A 6420-nucleotide genomic window follows, 5' to 3' on the forward strand; every position below is an offset into this window, starting at 1 on the left:
CCAGGCAACATGTTTCCAGTTATCAACAGTCCAATGTCGGTGTTGACGGGCCCAGGCGAGGCGTAAAGCTTTGTGTCGTGCAGTCATCAAGGGTTCACGAGTGGGCCTTCCGCTCCTAAAGCCCATATCGATGATGTTTCGTTGAGCGATTCGTATGCTGACAATTGTTAATGGCCCAGCATTGAAATCTGCAACAATTTGCAGAAGGGTTGCACTTCTGTCACGTTGAACGATTCTCTTCAGCCGTCATTGGTCCCGTTCTTGCAGGATCTTTTTCCGGACGCAGCGATGTCGGAGATTTGATGTTTTACCGGATTCTTGATATTCACGATACACTCATGAAATGGTCGTACGGGAAAATCCCCACTTCATGGCTACCTCGGAGATGCTGTGTCCCATCCCTCGTGCGCCGACTATAACACAACGTTCAAACTCGGTTAAATCTCGATAACCTGCCAATGTAGCATTCTAGCAGCAGTAACCGATCTAACAAAAAAATGGCTCTGAGCACTATGGGACTCAACTGCTGAGGTCATTAGTCCCCTAGAACTTAGAACTAGTTAAACCTAACTAACCTAAGGACATCACAAACATCCATGCCCGAGGCAGGATTCGAACCTGCGACCGTAGCGGTCTTGCGGTTCCAGACTGCAGCGCCTTTAACCGCACGGCCACTTCGGCCGGCCCGATCTAACAACTGCACCAGACACTTATATAGGCGCTGACGACCGCAGCGCCTTATTATGCCTGTTTACATATCTCTGTATTTGAATACGCAAGCCTATACCAATTATCTTTGACTAAGACGCTTTTCCGGAGGTCGTGGATTCTAATCCCGACCGAACGATTTTGTCTTGTGTTTGTGTTCGTCTGTGTGTGTATGTTTGTATCACCGAATAGAAAAACTGAGAACTAATTCTTAAGAAATTCGACTGAATTTGGACAAACAGTTGATTGCTGTACTGTAAAGTTGCTAAATGTCAGTAGTTAGCAGTCCACCACCCCCCCCCCCCAAAAAAAAAAGTGGTCAGCGAGACAGACTGTCAATCCCAAGGGCCCGGGTTCGATTCCCGGCTGGGTCGGAGATTTTCTCCGCTCAGGGACTGGGTGTTGTGTTGTCCTAATCTTCATCATCATTTCATCCCCATCGACGCGCAAGTCGCCGAAGTGGCGTCAGATTGAAAGACTTACACCAGGCGAGCGGTCTACCCGACGGGAGGCCCTCGTCACACGCCATTATTATTATTAGTATCACCATCAGCTGCTGTCAAAACCTTTTGTTAAGTTGCTACTTGTTTCGCTTATAGAACTATAAATCGACCGTCTTCTAGCAGTAACAAGAAAAAAGTTCTTTATAGTATTTTACTTTCTGATGCAATCAAATTATATCAAAAATATATCAAGTTAGATAGGCAAGAGCATGACAAAGACATACTACTTCTTCTCAAACATGACAGAAATATCAGCTTAACTGCACATAGATCTAGTTAATGACAGAAATGAACAGTGGCTTATCTAAATGGGAATCTAAATTTAAACAGCAATATTAGAGTGTGTGTAATAGAATTTGGTAGGCGAGTAATCCCATGTGTTAAGGACCAATAAACTAAACCACTGACACAACTATTTTAATTTCAAGATCTCTTCACGCAACAAAATTAACGTGCGTGCATGTCCAAAGGAATTCTGTATCGTAATCAGGATAACACAGGCACTGCGCTATCGTATTTATCTACCGGGCAAGCGACTTTCAGGCACAACGTCTGACCTGTACGGAAATATACATAATGAATGTACGAATACAGGTCGCAGAAGTATGGTTGACGACATATGGAGGTTTGGGTCTGGCCGTGAGCCATGAACGGACAGCCAAAATGGTAAGGCGACCGCTCGCGATAAGCGAAAACTCCGGGTTCGGGTCCCGGTCCAATACAAATTTTCCATTCTACAGTTGCTGGTAGTACTTATTCGCAACTGCGAATTCATTTTATGTATTTAGATGCATGGTTAACTCGTCATTACCGAATTCGTCCAAATTTATCGCACATGTAGGGCGTGGTGAGACAAGAAAGTGCCCCAAGTGGAAACTCCAGATCGCCAAGCGTTTAGGAAATAAAAGGAAATTTTATACGGATCTATCACCATGGGGACCTTATCAATTGTCCCTGTGGCAATGTGTTTAGCAAGCGGTGTTTGGCTCAGCGATAAGAGATCGGATTCGCATTGAAAGCGTCGCAGGTCTCCGCCCGCTGGTAAATACTTTTGTGCTCCTTGGCAATGCGTACACTACTGACATCACAATTAACCGCAACATCATAAACGTTATTTTTTTAATTTATATAGCACAAAAAGTATAGGCATAGGATGAAATGCGAGACTGCAAAAATTTAAAAAGGGAGTAATTAACACGTACACGGGAACGTCGTGTATTAAATCGATACTTCCATTCTTTTGCAACTGATCTATTACATTTATCGGCGTGATATTTATCAAGAAGAGAAGCAATAATTTTGATCGCATCTTGCGAACTTTATAAACACCGCCTTTTTGCAGTGACATGGTTCTTTTAATGTCTCCATAGAAAAACAAACATGACTGACATTCCGAAAACAGCTTCTTTCATCACACAGTCCAGCAGCGAAACACGCGTAACGCAGCATGCCGCTGAATACGTGCGAGGATATCTGGTGATGTACAATGGAATGTAGTTTGATGCAAGCTTCTCGGGGAGTCATTTCTTCTTCTTTCTCGATGAGTCAAGTGCAGTTTTGACATTTTTTATCAGATATATAATCACAGTATTGCACGAGTGGCGTACATTTGTGGGGGAATTTCTTTGATATCGCACGTTGGCAATCTGTCTTCATCTTGGAACAGTTCGTCGTATATTTGTGGATTTGTTTGTCCTCCCCACGAGTCAGTCAACAGAAGACATTTATTCTCCTTCACGTAGGGCTTCATCACATCAGTTAAATGTTTTTTGTACTAATCTGTTGTCCGTTTACCGGATTTTGAAGAAGGAGCACAAAAATACTTGTAGCTGGGCGGAGACGAACCCGCGAACCTTACAAGCCAAATCCGTTCGCTTACCGCTGAGCCAAACACTGCTTCCTCAGTAAGTTGCCACAGTGACAATTGATAAGCTACACATGGTAATAGATCCGAATGAAAATTCCTTTTATTTTCTAAACGCTTGGCCATCTGACGTTCCCACGTAGGGCACTTTTATGTCTCACCACACCCTACACCTACCATGAATTTCGACGAATTCTACGATAACAAGTAGGCGCCCTCTCCTTGTCAGTCAAACTGCATTTGCGAATTCTCCTGTGTCCAAGAGCGCTCATACAGTAGTTTGTAAGGGGGGAGAGTGATCATTTTAAATATTTTGAAGACGAATGGCGATTTGTGAGTAGTCATAAAAATGTTCCAGTTCCGGCTCTGTTAAGGGGGTAGGACGTCAAACGGGCCGACTTGGAGCAGGAGAGCCACCACAGGACAGTTTAATTTCCATTGTCTATACTTTTACAAATAAATTCATAAAACTTTAGCAGCATGGATGATTTGGTGTGAAGAACTTACTAACCAACGAACGATTTAGTGCTTAGAGTTCTGTAAACAGATGCTTCGATATGTTTAATTCTGCCAGATCAAATATAATTCGACTCCATTTAGCGCCACTCATATGTCTGAATTATGCCCATTTAACAAAAAAGCATGAGGCATGAACAAAAGAATGTTGTTAGTTTTTTCGCTAAAATTGGACAAATTACATTAATCATAGGTCATAAATAAGAGACAGATCACCGAATGTTTCCATAAAGTATGTCATCCTAAACTGTTTGGGAGAATCCTGACAAAGACATAACTGCATCAGTCGGTCCACCACAAGAACATACACATTCTCAAGTTAGCCAAAATGCAGACATTTCTTGAGTAGCTGATATCCAGACTTATCCATCTATCTTGTGTCTGTTTTACGTAGCACATGTTTCTCCCAAAAGTTAAAGGAAATTTTTTGGCATCATTTTAAGACTTTATCAGCAGACGTGTATGCAGACAAATCATTCCTGTGAAACTGATCCAATAAAGTTTATCATGGAGCCTTCAGTAGTCATTCTGACTTATTTTCGTTCGCTGGCATACTATAGTTAGTTACATGTTCCATAGATCATGTGAATGTTTATTTTGTGGCACGAGTCAGTTTATAATATATGTATACAAGTTAAGTGTTAACATTAATGAACGCTTTATTTTTTCAGTCCTACTCATGCAACTACAACTAAAAACAATATTTTTTACTGACCACCAGTTTTTAAGCAGAAATTGGGCAATGGAATGGAAGGACTTGTCCCGAAGAGATGATTTTAATTTAGATTTAAAACTTGTTTTGCTATCTGCCAGGCAAATGATCAGAAAAATTTGTTGCTGCGTACTGAAATCATTTCAGAGCCACTGACAGCTTTACTAATGTTTAATATGGTCATTTTTCCTTCTAGTGTTATAGGTATGGAGATCACTGTCCCTCTCAATTTGTGATGGATTATTTATGATAAATTTCATTAGCGAATCTATGTATTGTAATGTGCAGTTAAAATTCTTAGCTCCTGCATGTTGTCTGTTAGTGAACACCACATTAGTACTCGCTTGTGCAAATCATACTTCCTTTCCAAGTGAAGAGTTAGTCCGAATGGTAACAGTTGTTATACAACAATTTTGTTGGTCTGTGAAACTCAAAAAAGCTATTCTATTTACTCGATGTACAATTTTTTTTGTCGATGCACATGGTGCACACATATTTTACAAGTACAATTATTGTAGATAAGTATGGTCCACAGATTTTTTTTAGAAGACACATATTTACGAGTTTACACAGTACACATTCCTCACACATATGGCAGGCATAAATAAATAAATTTTTACGTGCACACAAAATTATTTACACTATGATAAAAGGGTCGACTGTCCTCCAACATTTCACCCAGTCTCATTCTCTCACTCAGAGTTCCTCCACCCCTTCCCTCTCAACAAGTGAATAGTGTGAGTATGCAAGAGTTTCAATCCCACCATCACAGATGATCCTTTTATGGCCATGAGATGACAGGCCAACTTAAGCACAGTGTTCACCTCATACCCTCTCAATCAAATACTAGTTTACTACACCATATTCTGTGATTGCGAAGCAGCACTGTGAACACTGACGTACAGGCACTGCAAATAGTCTTTGATACTGAGGGCTCTCAATGCCCTATGATGCACACCTTTAGCCTGCCTCTGGGTGGCACGTTCCAATGTATGATATGTTTACATTTTTGGTCACAGACCAACGAACTCCACAATCAGTGACCCATTCGCCACATCTTTCATTATGCCAATAACCTTCTTGTTCTGTGGAATAATACTGTAAGGGTTATTAGCTATGTATGAAGACGTGTCGAATTCTTCACCATGGCACTTCATCATGTCAACAGCCTTGCCGCAGTGGTGACACCAGTTCCCATCAGATCACCAAAGTTAAGTGCTGTTGGGCTGGGCTAGCACTTGGATGGGAGACCATCCAGTCTGCCGAGTGCTGTTGGCAAGTGGGGTGCATTCAGCCCTTGATAGAGAAGTAGCACCTCCGATGCCTATGAACTGAGGGTGTCTCAAAGTCACACGTCATGGAAGCCCTCAGTGTTGTATTCAGATCAATATACTCCTTCAACCAGGGGGATGGCTTGAAGGAGATGGCATGGGTAATTTTAACCAGCCTCATCGCTGAGATAGTGCTGGAGATTATAATAGTACACACTGTATCTCCACTTATTCCCCAACGTTGTCACCAGTTTTGGGGTAGAGCCTCCTCACGAAACTAGATGCTCTAGACACAGTGGCAAATTGGCGTGTGCTTCATGCAGACTAAAAGGATATGTGAGTTCTGCCCCCCACCACATACCGCACATCAGAACCAGCCGCCATACCCTCGATTTTTCCACCTAATCCCTTGCATTCTTCTTCAGGCATCCATTGAAGCTCGCCAGTCGGCAGTGTTTGTTGCATGGTATGTCTGTATAAGTTATTCACATCCAAATAGTTGATGTCATTCAAATCACAGGATATGTTGAACCTCTTATCAACACATCGGTAACTTTGCGTTTGCATGCCATTGACACAGTCCCCCACAGATCCCTCGCTCAAAGAAAGAACCTAGGTCAATAGTTTGATGCTGCACTGCATTTTCTTGACAGTAGCGTCTCAAGACAACCCAGGTGCTATGTAATAAAAGGCGAGATCCACATAATACGTGGTCATGCATTGGCTCCAGAATGTCTCAAAAACATCTCGAGCAAGTGCACATCTGCGTCCACCCTAAGCTGTACATACTCTCCTAAAGTGGAGATACCATGCCAGACATTCGCAGCGCGCTCATACTCTGCAGTC

General features: G+C 42.2%; 1 pseudogene; it reads left to right on the top strand.

The window, feature by feature from the left end:
- Positions 1–5463: 5463 nt before the first annotated feature.
- LOC126238011 (5S ribosomal RNA) lies at positions 5464–5581 on the top strand (annotated as a pseudogene).
- The last annotated feature ends 839 nt before the right edge of the window (positions 5582–6420 follow it).

This window comes from Schistocerca nitens, chromosome 2 (genome assembly GCF_023898315.1).
Source record: "Schistocerca nitens isolate TAMUIC-IGC-003100 chromosome 2, iqSchNite1.1, whole genome shotgun sequence".
NCBI lineage: Eukaryota > Metazoa > Arthropoda > Insecta > Orthoptera > Acrididae > Schistocerca > Schistocerca nitens.